The 14,726-nt window shown below is 43.3% G+C and overlaps 1 protein-coding gene across 3 annotated transcripts in view; it reads left to right on the top strand.

Annotated features, from left to right (window-relative positions):
• Positions 1 to 14,726, top strand: part of ERCC6L2 (ERCC excision repair 6 like 2) — a 1,253,563-nt gene that overhangs the window by 172,490 nt on the left and 1,066,347 nt on the right. The gene's annotated exons all lie outside the window — the stretch shown is intronic.

Here is a 14,726-nt window from a genome sequence, read left to right as displayed (position 1 = left end):
GGCTACCTGGAGTAGAGGGGTGGATTGGTGTGCAGCTCAGGAGCGGTCGCTATACGCTGCACGGGGCTGCCCAAAAAAAATTCGCAAGATATGGGGGAAATGGTTGGGGGGCCTGTTTTGAAGGGTGGGTGCACAGGGGGGGGGGGACGGGGGATGGGAGGGGGCGGGAGGGTTTTTGCACTTGCCTGTTGATGCTTTCCTGATTGCAGATACTGATGCCTTGTTCACTGCACTGCTGTATATTATTCCTGATATTGTTCTTTATGCCGCAAAACACAATAAAAAGAAGTTTATCAAATATGCACTAAGTAAAGGCTGAGATTTACTGAGCCAATGGAAGAGGCAATCTTTTTTCCATATGCCTATAGTCCTCTTCTAAAAACAGATTGGTATGATAGTCTTTAGGTAGGGCTTATTTAAAACAATATTTGATAAGAGCAAGGGTGACATGGAAAGTTCAGATTTCCATATTGATTGAATTCATTTACGTTTACTCAATACTACCCATTTATAAAATTCCTTACAAACATAAGTAGGCAATGGTTGTTTTTTCTTCACCTAACCATTTACGTATGAACATTTAGCCCAGATTTTGTGTTCCTATCGTAGCCCTCTCAATCCAAGTTTCAGATTGATACCTTCAAAGATGAAGAACAAGGGAAGAGAGAGTTAATTCCTCCAGCATTTCACCTCAAATTACTTAAATTTTAGGATGTAGTTTAACCACTTAGGTGCTGAGGCTTTTCTCACTGCAGTGCTGAGCCCTTTTTTTTGTGTTTGGGGCACTTCACGATTAATCCTGCATAAAGTCTTTTCACAAAAGATATCCAGGTTAAATTTGTTTCATTTTTCCAACATTTTGGAAGGAGGGAACTGAGAAAAAAAATCAGAATAAAGCAAAATTTTCTTTTGGGTGGAAAAGTGGGAAAAAGAACTGTTGTATAAAGTGCATGTTTTTCCCTGAAAATTACATCATCAAAAGGTCTGCTGTGCTTAGCTCACCATCCTCTCAGACTTTAAGAACAAGCAGAGTTGTAAAAGAAAATCAATTTTCTTTACCATAGTTTTTGCATTTTTCTAACTTTTAGTCAATGTTTCCTATTTTTAATTCAGCCTCCATCCAGTTTGTGGAGGGAATATATGTGAAATCCATGGGTGAACCTGGAAAGCTATACATTTCTGAAACCTAGACAAAAGTCTTAATTCAGCAAGGAGTGATTTTTGTAGATCTGCTTATGGTTTCCCAAAATAAACTATAGTTGAAATAACAAAATGGTGAAAATAAGTAGGAAAAATAGCAATGGGTGACATTTAAATCAGTAATTGTTTGTCCTGTTGAATGAATAGATATGTTGTGTTTAATACCTGAAGTTGATCTTTTCAGGTTTATGAGTTTCTAGAAGGTTGATAGTTGTGTGTTTCATTATCTTGTTTTTTCATAAGGACATTTTCCATTAAAGAGAAAATAGTTGAAAGGTAATAACACAACTCATTATTGATAATTTATCCTGGAAGTCATCAGCCAGCTTCTGAATAAACTTATAAAAACTGTGCGCAGGGAGCTAAGAGTTAGAGAGGACCTTCGTGACCGGCTACAACAGGGACAGACACATTTGTGCACCCACCTTAACAGAAGACTGCTGGGAGTCAGTTGGCCTTCACTGGCTGTCTGGCAGGCTGCTTTGCTGGCTGTGCTTATCACAATCACATAGCTGACTTTGAGAGCCGAACATAGAAGTTATTGTTCTGAAAACAGGCAAGTGACTGAGAACCTTCTCTGAAACTCAGAATAGGCTTTCATTTGTTATGCTCTAGAACGAGTATAGTGCTTCGAAGTAGTAAATGAGGATGTTCTATAAAATACATAATAAAAATGTTGGAGCACTATTTGCTGTTTACACTTATCATAAACATCGTTGCTGCCTTAATGTTTATCTTCTTTGTGGTTACATTTCATATTGTATGCACTAAAGGGTTTTAGTTGTGAAATAAATATTTAAAAATGTAAACTCAGTTTTCTTGTGATCCTTGAGTGTGTTATTTATTTATGAAGGAGGATTTGGTGTTCCACTAACTGTCCCTGTCATGTCTCATGGGTCGGATTGTTACATAGAACACATCTTATGCAAACAATTCTCAGTGGGTTGTGTATGGGTTGAAGTCCAACTGGTTTTCTGATTTGGGTTGGCACATTGACTGAGTCATTAGTGCTAAGGAGTCTAAAACCATGCGACTCAAAAACAATTCTAGAGAACGTATCCCTTCGGACTCCTTTAAAAATAATCTCCTTGATATTTTATTTGCCTCCCATCATGTGTCGTTTTGACCAGTTTAGTATGTAACGTAAATACAATATGTAATCAATAATAATATTCATATTTTGTTTTTAAATAGAACTTAATGATATACTTTTGCTGTTTCCAAGCACTGGAAATAACAATTGATCATTTTAATATTATTATCCAGTTTAATAGTATTTGTGTTATCGGCATCTAGTAAATGATAGGCTGAGCCTGCACTGCTGGGATTCTTTTCTTCAACTCACACACAGTTTAGAATATGACACTAAAATAGCATTTAAATAATATTAGAACATTGTAATGTTGAGATCTCCATTGAAGACAATGGAGCAGCAGCAAGCTATAAACATTGCTATAGGCACGCTGATGTCAACTTTGCATTGTGTGGATTCGAACTTCACATTGTCCTAATCCACACCCTCTTACTCCCCCTTTCCCCTGCCTCTCCACAGGCAGGGGAATAGGAGGGCCAGAGGCGGTAGATGAGGGTACACTGAGAGCCTTCCCTCCTCTCTCCTCCCATTGCCATCAGCGTCACTAGAGCTTCAGAAGGAGGGAGAGAGAAAAACAGCTCAACTCCTATGGCCTTCGGCTCTGCCAAACTAAGAAAAACAGTTTGGTCAACCTCAAAGAGAATCAGGAGCTGGCCACTGTCCACTTTCTTAGCTCTTGCTCTGTGCGTGCTAGCAACTCTCAGGAAATCAACGCAGCAAGAGCTGTGAAAGAACTGAATCTTCGAGGTCACAAATGATTGTAAACCTTCTGCGTCTCGCTGGAGGCTGCTTTTTAGGCAATTAGGACTTTTTTAGACTGTTCTAATGGCCTTATTGTTTACCTCAGTGGTTGGGGCTAATAATACTGGAGCGGGACATTTAAAGGTCAATATAGCCCGCTATGGGGGGCTGTAAGGCTATCATAAAAATGGCTTAGTTATGTATTGCTGTTAAAGGCCCGCTGCAGCGTTAAAGGCCCGAGCCAAAGGCGAAGGACTTTAACAAAGCAGAGGGACTTTAAAAGCCGGTATAGCCCTGCTACGAAGGGCTATAAGGCTATTAGAACATTCTGCCACTAGAGGGCAGAATGTTCTAACAAAACAAAGCCTTCAGGGAGCGCGAGGGGATTCAAATCCCCTCAGGCTCCCTGAAGTCTTTGTTCACAGCCAGAGCTGTGAACAAAGACACATTGGAATGTTGGTGCTCCAGGCTTATACCAGCCATTATAAGCCCGGAGCGCTCCATTGTTTTCAATGGAGCTCCCAACATTCCAATGTTCTAATAGGTGTTATTTTTGTTCAGTTTATTAGGACTCAGGTTATCAATTTCAGGACGATTACTGGCTGAGTTGGCACTCCTGTTGTTATTGATGGTGGAAGCCAAAGAGAAAGACCATAAATTAGTTTCAACCAAAAACATACTCTGATGTTGGCATTGACCGGTTAACTGCCTGCGCCATCTTGCTGCTGCTACTAATTGAATGCTTTTTGTATTAATGAGGGAAGTTACTTCTGAAAAGTAAATATTATTTAGGTGGTAAACAGAGCTGGTTAAATATAAGCATTTGTTTTGTATTTGCTTAATCTTTGAGGTTAGGTACATTGGGTCAGCACTGTGCATGTAAGAATGGGAAACATATGTTGAAAACACTGGTAGAAAGGTGCCAAGTGTAGACTTTTATTTAGGACGGAAGGTATGTTACCTTTGTTTTTGTGAGGTCTATCAACATTTCTCTCCCAAAGCAGTGCCAAGACCAGCGAAGAGACCCAAATATTAAGGGATGCATATATCCCCAAAGCTGAAATTACTTGGTTAACAGATATTTTCAGGTAAAATGTTGTATGCTTGTGCCTGAAATTCTAATCATCCTCGGTGTGTTATGCTGCCTTAATGGAGTTGGCATGTGGCATTGAGAATGTGTGAGGTAATGCATGGGGGTGATGGTGAGTGTGAGAAGTTGGCCTAGCATATGCTGGTTAATAGTTATAGTGGCCACCTTGCACCAGTCCAATTCGACTCTTATGGTAGATAGGTTTAAGACAACCTTTTAAAGAAAGCTATCCTAGTGGTAGCTGTGGAGAGCAGCCTTCAGGCTAAGTCTCAGAGGAATGTAAAGCAGCTTGTTTTACCTTATAATCTCTTGAATTACCAAATGAAAGGACACCACACAGGTATATATATAAAATATATATGTATTTATTACTAGACACACTCTACTAATCTCTTTATGAGATTAGAAACCAGGTACACATTCAAATGTCAACGTTTCACAATAAATTAAGCACAAATATGGCTGGAGCCCTAGGGGCGTAGCAGACCATATACTAACAAAAGTGGTATAAGGATGTCGACTTGCAAAATAACAAGGCCTAGGGCCTGGGGAATCGCTGGGGCTTCACTACTGCAGTGTTAGCAGGTAAGTAACAGGCCCACGGGAGACGCGTGCAGTGTGTGAACACAGCCGCGGGTTTCCTATTGGTTATAATGGTGCAAGTCGCTGTTAGATTTTTAAAGTTCTAGGGTACTTCGAGGAAGACTACAAGCAATCCACCTACAAGGTAAGTACTTCGAGGGCCAACACACACTTGGGCACCGGAGTGCACAAGTTACCTCACCCAGGGAAGCCGGGTGCATAGGTGTCTTTTGGGGTCGGGTCGCGTCGCGTCGCTGTTTTCTATGGAGACCAAAGAAGACTTGCTGCTTGCGTCGTCTGAAGAAGTGTCCGGTGGAATCCGAAGGTGGATTCAAGATGGAAGAGACCTGAAAATTGAAGGGACAGTGTTCAAAGTCACTTGCCAGTGACCGGTGGCCAGCAAGATGGATGACCACAGATGTCGCGTTGATTCAGGTCGTCGATGGTGTTTTGACTCTTCGCTCACGAAGTCCAGGAAAGATCGACGATGACCAGCAGCTGGATTCGGAGTGTCTCACGACGTCTGCAGCTGATGGCGGTGTCGGCAACCGTATTGGAGCCAACAAGCCTTGGCAACTGCAAGTCTCGTGTAGACTGAAGAAAGTCGATGGTGCAGACCAGCAAGGTCTGATGGACTCACCCAGCGGGGGTAAGTGAGGGCAGGCCTGGAGCTACCAGTAGAGCCCTTTGAGTCGTTGAGAAAGTCTTCGGGGGACCCACTAGCCAACAGGCAAGTGATCGCGAAGACGCCGCCTCAGGAAATGCTTCACAGGAGCCCACGGTCACTCGGGACGGGGTAGTCCGCTGATTTTTGGTGCAAGACCTGCTGGGGGCTTGGGCCACAAATGGTCCAATGCACAAGTTCGTAGAATGTTGTTTAGGGTTTGCACTCGACAATTAGTGCACGGTTCCTGGGTATTGCTGTTCCTCGTCATTCGTGGGGTCCACTCGCCACAGCTCTGCTGGGGACTCACAATGGCCGTCGAGAAGTCAGGAAATCCACTTCCGGGGCAGCAGGGACTTAGAACTCCTGCGGGAGCGGGAAAGTTTGCAACCGTTGATAAAGGTTTTTGGTGCCTGCCAAGCAGGGGAGTCACTCCTTGACTCCATGGGAGATTCTTCTGTCTTCCAAAGGTAGTGGAACATCAAAGGGCCAGGATTCTTCTTTGTAGAGCGCCAGGGTTATCTAATTTGTAAAGGCAATGCTTGCTATCTTATAGTGAAGATACGGGAGGGACTAGCTCTATGACCACTCCTCTAGGAGGGTCAGGGGAGAGGGTGGTTACACCCACTTCCCTTTGTCCAGTTTCGCGCCAGAGCAGGGACAAGTAGCCCCTGAACCGGTTTGTGCTGGCATATGCACAGAGGAGCCTACTGCTCCCCCATTGCAGGACTTCAAAGCACTCTAAGAGTGCACCCACCTAGCTCCAATACACTAAATCCTGTCTGGAAGGTGGTGACACCTCCCTGTGACAGGATGCCTTTTGTTGGGCCTCCTCCACTGCGAGTTTCAGTCAGCAGCAGGAGGACAGCCCAGTGTCTGTGCTGGTGGCATCCATTTTGTGATGCCAGGGCTCTATAGGATTTCTATCGTTTTACATGTCGTCCCCTCTAGAAGGGTGGGATCATGCTCCCACATCATGGACTGATGTGGGGGTATGATTCCAAGTTGTTTGACACCTAACACGATATGTTTTGATGCAGTCATTCCTAAGTTAGCATTTTAATGCACTTAAGAGTATATGGTTTAACCGCATCCACAAACAGCCATAGAAAATAGACTCTGGTAGCTGCAGAGGGGCCCTGCTCAGGCAGAGGCACCCCCTCACATTGTAAACCAAGCACCCTGCCCTCAGGATTGATAGGGCCTGCCATAGGGGTGGCTGATAGGTTTATATGTGTGTGTATGGTGAGATATAGACACCTATATCTCAGTGAGGAGTGCTAACACTACCTCACACAGGCTGCGGTAGCAGGCCTGTGGTGTCAGATTGCGAATGCTTCCCAGGGGTGACATAAGACATGATTCAGCCCCTGGTAGGCCTGTGAAGTACCAATGCCCTAGGTACCTTAGGTACCATATACTAGGGGCTCAGAAGGTACCATAGTATCCAATCACTAGTGCATCTAATATGCACACCAAGTCGTTTAGAAAGAACAGAGAGACCGGGGCCCTGATTAGCAGGGACCCAGCCAGAAACCAGTGTATACATCAGAAAAAAAGTGGGGGCAACATAAGTGCAGATCCTACTCTCCTACAGTGAGACTGAAAGGTTGGGAAATTCTGGGTTCTGAAAGCCCAGGCAGTTGGTGTTGGGCAAGTCTTTCGTTGGTGGTCACATATCCTTTTGCTCCTTATCGGATGTGTAACTGGTTAATAAACTACAGTGAAGTCTTCCCACTCATGAAAGTTGTCATTGTTAAAAAATGCTCCTGCACACTCTAAATGCTATAGGCCTATATCTTTAATAAATTCAGACTGCAAAATGCATCAGAAAATGTTGATGCTGCACCTGGAGTAGGTTATTGTCACGATTATCCACCCTTCCCAAACAGGCTTTTTGATAAGGCAGAATAGCAGCAGATAATTGTTCTGACATGCCATTGAAAGAGGTCTTTGGAACGCTCACCTGGGACAGTCTTTACTCAGTGATATGTAGATTTGCAATGGGAGCCCAGTTTATTCAGTTATTTTGCTAGTATAAAGGTAATTGAACTCTTTCTAATGGTATAACGCTGGGGGAAAATATATATCAGGGATACCCTCTGCCCCCTATCTTATTCTTCCTAGCCATTGAACCTGTGATTTACAGTTTGTAGTGATTCTGTGATAACTGGTAATCCATTTACATCTAGAGTAGTCAAGGCTGCAACTTATCGTTGTGGTTGGTTATCGTTGTGGTTGCTATCCCACCCCTCCTGTATACCTCTAATTGCTACTCAGCTGTATCAGGTTATATGCTAAATAAGGAGAAAATTGAGATCCTTCTCCTAAGCTGGCTGTTCTATATACAGATGATAGATAACATAGGCCTCTGCTGGTAATCGGCCAATACCTGGGGACATGGTTTTCAGATGAGTTCCAAAGTATGGCTAGACAGAACGAAAAATCACGATTGCTAAGTTCAAGAAATTGGTAATGGATTTGCCCCCAAAATAAATTACCTGGTGGGGTACGAGCAACGCATCATGCTAACTTATGTCCATTTTGTTTCTTTGCATGTTCCTAACACGACTCTCCCAGGATTTCTTTAGGTCCTTGGACAAGATCAAGTCTCCTTCTACAAAAACAAGGATCAGTATGGACTTGATTTTTCAAATTTCAACTCCTCATATCAGATATCCTTTCTTGTTAGTCAAGGACCTATACAGTGTCTCGGGTACCCTCTGACTTCCCACCGCTGCTGGCAATTGAGAAAAAGCTAATTTACCCACATCACTACATTTTCAAAATAGAATATATAGTGGTTAGTCACTCTAGATTTGTTCTAATCGTCACTAAAAATCTCTGCCCCTAGAACACTGAGGACTTGCAGGGAAGATAAGAGGTTCTAGTAACATGTCATTATGGTATGGCATATCAGGAAGATCACAATAGAAAGGTTGTTTCATATTTTGGGATGGCTGAGTTAATGGATGCATTAACCAGACCTCAACTCCTTTGGAATGTCATTAAGTTCCTTTGCCTTACAAAGAAAATAAACCCACTTAAAGCCTAAAGTCTTACTATCCAAAATTCTTCGATTATATGAGTCACATCGTTTAAACGTACTCAGCAAGCTGTTCGGACAAGGGCCATGTGGCGTCATAAATGTATAGGCTTCTTTCAGCCCCAAATGTTTTGCTTACCAACACCTTTATGGAATAACTGGAATGCAGAACCTCTGTTTTATCTTGAGCTAGATCTCTGGGAACGAATATGGACCACTACTACTCATAAACGTTTGCCAGCTTTGGTTCAGTTCAGATTTTTGGCAATATATGGGTCTTATTGGACCCCTGCAGGGCTTCACAAATTTTAAAAACTTATGAATGTTGGAATTGTAATGAATGTGTTGGCAGGATGAAACATATGCAGTTCCTTGCAGTTTTGTTTCCCTGTTTTGGGGAGAGATTGCTTCCTACGTATACATTATTTACCAGATTCCACTAGACCCAGACTTTATCACAGTAAATCAATGAGTTTAAATGGCTGATCCCATGCCTAATCTAAATGAATCTGACCTGCTCCTAATAGACCTTATGCTGGCAATGGGTACTGTGAGAAGTTGGCCTGGTATATGCTGTTCATTAGTTACAGTGACCACCTTGTACCATGCCAAGCAACCCTTATGGTGTGGTTGTAAGTCAACCTTTTCGGACTAGCTGCCCTAGTGGTAGCGTAGGCTAAGCAGTCTTTGAGGCTAAACTCGTTAAAGCGTGTTAAGCAAGCTGTTTTACCATATGTAACCCCCCTTTATACCAATGAAAGGACACCACACAGATATATATTCAAAATATATATGTATTTATTACTCAAAGTATCCCCTAGACTCTTTATGAGCACAGGAGCACAAATCGTTAAACAAGAAAGTATTACAATATACAGAAGTTGCACTTTATATGGATAGGCCCTGGTGGCCGATCAAACCATATACTAAAATAGTGGTATAAGTACCACGAACAGGAAAGGGAAAAGGCCTAGGGCCTCTAGAATCGCTGGGCCTACAAGGAGCTAACTTCAGTTAGTGACCAGGAGGTCCACGGGTCGCGTGTGCAGTGAGGAAAGTTACACGCGTGCTCCCATAGGTTGTCAATGGATGCGTAAAAGTTCAAAAGTTACTGCTAGAAGGGTCTTCTGGATGGACTACGAATTTAAGATTCAAAACACAGACACTAGAGATGTTTCTCTACACTTGGGCACCGGAGTGCCAGCTTTACCTCACCCACAGGAAGCGGGTGCATAGGTCTCGAAGTGCGTCGGGTTTCGTCTATCGATTCAATGGAGCCTGATGACAAAGATGCTGCAGGCGGTCGGTCCAGAAGAGATGCGGTGGATCCAAGAGTGGATCGGAGTTGTAGAAGACCTGAAAGCAGAGGGGACAGTGTTCACAGTCACTAGCCAGTGACCGGCGTGGCACCAGGTAGGTACCAGGCGATGTCGGGTGCAAACAGGTGATGAGGTGTAGCTTGTCTCCGCAGCCACGTAGTCCCTGAAGGTCGACGACGTCCAGGAGTCGGTTCACGAGCTGTCCCACGCAGGCTCTCGCTGTCGGCGGTGTCGGCGACTCGAAAGAAGCAAACAAGCCTTGGCAAAGGCAGGAGTCGTGGAAAGTAAAGAAAGCTGATTGTTCTGACCAGCAAGGTCAGAGGGGCTGCTCCTTTGGAGAGCAGCTGGGGCCAGTCTGGAGCAACCAGACCAGCGTCGTAGATTTCAAGTTTTGTCGCCAAAATGGCCACTAGCCAACGGGCCAGGGACCGGGCAGGCGCGTCGAGATGCAAAATGCAGAAGGGCCCCACGCAGATCGTGGAGATGCTGGAGGTCTCACCTGTGGTGCAGATGCTGCTCGGATGTTGGGCTTCTCAGGACCCAAAGCACAACTTGGAGGGAGCCTCTGTTGTCGCGCTTGCAGCTTGTCATCGGTCTTTTCAAGATGGCTGGCTCCACGTGTCTCGGTGCCTCCACGGGTTCCTTCTTTGCAGGGACTGTGGATCGGGCGGTGAGAGGTCTGGAGGTCCAGGTCTTGTCGGGCTCTGGGCTCGGGCTCCGGCGGAAGACGGCGGCAAAGCAGACGTCGAATAGCTGGTTGGTGCTTGCGTTAGCAAGATGGTCACTCCCTGACCATAGGGGAGATTTCCTTCTGTCCTCTGTGCAGCAGAGCGTCGAAGTTCCCGTCTTCTTCTTGTAGTTAAGTTGATTCCAGGATGTCTGAAGTCTTAGGACACAGCTCCTACCTTTAAGCGGATTCTAGGGGCCGGACTACCTGCTAGGTCCCTCCCTAAGGGTGGGACCAGGAAGGGGGGTGGTTACACACCCAATCCTTTGTCCAGCTCGCCCCAGGTCCGGGGCTGGTGTGCCCCAGGACCGGTTTGAACTGGCATATGCACCGAGGCTCCTTGTGAGCCTCAGGCATGTCTGATTCCATTCAAGCCCTACCTGACCAATACACAAAATCCTGTCTGGGGGGGTGCACGCACCTCCCCTGGCAGGAAACCCTTTGTCCACGTCTCCCAAGCTGGAAGGACTCCCAGCAGCAGGAGGGCAGACTTGTGTCTGTGGTGGCAGCATCCATTTTGTGGAGCTGAGGCTATGTCTGATTTTACCCGGGTTTCAGGTACTGTACATGTCGTGTCCCTCTAGAAGGGTGGAATGCTAACCCCGTCGCCAGAATTGGCGAGGGGTTAGTATTCCGATTCGTATGACACCTTACTCGACATGTTTTGATAAAGCCAAACCAAAGATAGCATTTAACCGCGAGGTTCATAATGCACTTAAGAGTATATGGTATGGCGATATCTGGAAACGGTAGAAGGAAGTTGTTCCGACCACTGCAGACAGGCTCAGCTCATGCCAGAGCACCATCTCACATGGAACCAAACACTCTGCCTTCAGGATTGTTAAGGCCTGCCATAGGAGTGACTTATAGGTTAACATGTGTCCCATTTAAGGTTAGGTATAGGTATACTCCACCTAAGTAAGAGGTGGTTACACCAACTTACACCAGCTGAGTGATCAGCCAATTGTGTCAAATTGCTAGGCCAGGCCAGGGGTGGCATAATACATTCTTCAGCCCCTGGTAGGCCTTAGATACACCAATGCCCTGGGTACCTAGTGTACACTGGTACAGGGGCTCACAGGGTGATCCAATTCCAATTGGTTATGCACCTAGGGTACATGGAGTCCATTTTAAAGAGAGAGCAGATAGGCTGAGATCCTGAATGGCAGGATCTCAGGCCAACTAAGTCGAAAAACCAGCTAGACACTAGGCAAAAAATTGGGGGTAACCATAGTCCGATATCCACCTTCCTACAGGTACTGAAACTATTCTGTCTGCATGAAAAGAATTCTCACCAACGACTCCCGGTAGACATGGCTGCTGTTTACACATCTTCTTATACATGCATAAGTAAGCAATTGATGCCTGATCTGATACTGGAAGTGTACGTATCTACTTAAAACACTTAGTTATATGCTGGAATTGGTTTCTTTTGTTTCTAAGTATTTCCATTCTCAGTTTATTGTACATTATTTCGTGTAAATGTATGCACTTTGGCCATTCAAAAGACTGATTATTTCTTATCCATGTAACAGCATAGACACAGCCCTTTTACTATAGCTGTCCAAGTGGCATGCTGCTCTTTAACCGTCTCTAGCTGATCCCCAACTATTTCTGTGATTTTCTTTCTTTACTAAAAAAAATATGAACATTGAAGATTTCAAACAGGGAAAGCACAATACTATATACTAGTGAACTCAATTCAAATATATTCCTAACCCCTTGGTCTAATTTTAAACATGTTCTTATATTCGAATATAACATTACTACTGACAGATTAATCTTCTTGCTCATGCATTCACTGTGGAGTAAGGCAACTGTTATTGGAAATTCTTTCCTAATTGCTATTTCCTGAGTTGCCTAGTCTATGAGTGTTGAAGTAGCCTTTGCTGCTACTATTCCCCCACCTCATCTACTGATTTGCAATCGTCTTCTTATACATATGACCTGTTCTAATATATGGAGATCTGACTTTAAAAGACCATATAGCAATGCAGCTGAAACTGCTCAGAGGGCCTTCCATCAGATTGACTTCTTTGGTACCTTTCTGTCGTTACTGATGGGCAGAATGTCACTTTCGAAGATTATTCTACTTCCAGGACCATTAGATGTCTTTCAGGTAATGTTTATGTACACCCTGAAATGCTTCTTTTGGATAGCACATTGTCATCTTATTATTGGAATACAGCAATGGACAGGTTTGCGCTGAACAGTTTAGTGCCCCATATACAGACGAGGGGCTGGAACTCCTCAAAATTAGGCCTGTTACCAAGCCACTGTATTAGTGCATGTTGTGCGTTCGTTCCGTCTGGATCCATGGGAACTGGTTACTCAAATGGAGCGTTGAAACTGGGAGTTCAATGTTGTCTGTTTCACCCTTCCCCAGTATGATATACATGGGATTCTGTAATACCTGTTTAAAAATCTGTCTCCAATTTCTTTATAATAAATGGGATTCTGCAATCCCTGTAAAAAATATGTCTTTAATTTCTTTATACTAGGCACCTTGTGACACACCCAGTCGCTTATTATAAAGAAATAGCCTCTGAACTGTAATAAGTTATTACATTTGAATTCTGACATCACAATGCCTGCTGCCAGACCCACTGCCAAGGGGAAAGGCAGGCCAGGTCACAGAGCATAATTAAAGCAGTAGTTTAAAGAATAAAAATAAAACATTCATTGCTTTTCTTTCTTCTGCTTGCTTTTTCTAGCTGTACAGTGACGATCAGAAAGAAGATATACATGGCAATATGTTTATTTTTTGCACTTCTTAAGTAATTCATGAACGTTCGAATCTTTCTGCATGTTTCTACATATTCCGAGCTACTGCACTTTTATTTTTAATCTGAATTGTATCAAATTAATTCTAATAACTTTTTGCAAAATATACTTAATAGCTTTTTGATGTGTTTAATTTTGCACTTAAGATTCTATTTTTATTCTTCTTGTTAGCAAACATGCTCTCTCTTTCATATGAAAGAGCTACACGCCAAGGATTTAGGTTGTTAGTGGGAAAGATGATGTTGTGACCATGTAGTATAAGGGATAAAGCACCCCTGCCATACATGATAAGAACATTGCAAGTCACCTCGGCGTGCATTAACCTTGTAAAGGAACTCAGCCTTTGGCCTTTTTCCTTTTTTATGGCCATCATACTCCTCAGTGACTTGCAATATCCTTATAAGGAACGGCAGGGGTTACTTTATCCCATACATCATTAACATTGACAGACCCTTTACGCATGAAACAGAAGGTGTGTAATCCTGCAGCCCTTATCAAGTGAAAGCAAATTATGTTTATGGCTGTTAGTTGTGTAGTGATATGGCCTTTATTATGAGGTGGCATTAACCCGTGGTCACATGCATGCAGACACTGATGGCTGGGGGAAACGTTTCACCACTTTCTATAATGAAACTCAGCAGAAAACTGGACTGTTTGGAGATTGACTTGGGCCTGTTACGATTCTTCACTACACATGTTTGATGAGAATTTACCTGACTCCCCGGGTCATCCTTAAATTTAGCCCATATTATACTTCTGCATGCCTTCGGTGTTAAAAAGAGGGGATAGACCTCAGGCATGCGTGATGGGAATGTGCTGTGGTATTCCAATTTGGGGTAATATAAAAGTTTAATTGGATTTCACAATTAAACCATAAGATGATCATTTTGTGCAATGCATCATATATACAATTATGCCATAGGATGATAACTTTGGGCAAAGCATTTTACCCAACAAAAAACTGCATTACAAATAGTATTTTTTACTGCTAATTTCATTTTTGGAACCAAGATCACCTTGTAACCACAGAATAAGATTCAAATTCAGGTGTGACAAAGCATATCTGTAAAGTAATTAATCTTATGCAGAACATGTAGAGTGCTTGCCATAGCAGTCATACTGATTCTGTAGCCTTAACAAATTATACGATCCTATTCCCTATATCTTTCATTCCCCAATGCTCCCTCTGGGTGCAGCACCTGCACTAGGAACGATTTCTTAACAGAAAATATTAATATTTTAGCTTCCCAAGTATCAAAAAAGTGTAATTTTTCATGTGATCGACATTTGGATGCAAATAGTAGGATTGGAGGAAACCACAATTGATACATTTTGACATTGCATGTGTGCTTTTATGTGCAGAAAATATTCAGATTTCCACTAAGTGCTCTACCTGGCTACACATAATACTTCACTCTCTCCAAAGGATTATTCCTAATTTTCCATGACAAGGAAATATTATTTTTCCAAATAAAGCAAT

Source organism: Triturus cristatus, chromosome 2_1 (genome assembly GCF_964204655.1).
Source record: "Triturus cristatus chromosome 2_1, aTriCri1.1, whole genome shotgun sequence".
Classification (NCBI taxonomy): domain Eukaryota; kingdom Metazoa; phylum Chordata; class Amphibia; order Caudata; family Salamandridae; genus Triturus; species Triturus cristatus.
Note: the sequence above shows the minus strand (reverse complement) of the source record. Positions and strands in the feature narration are given on the sequence as shown.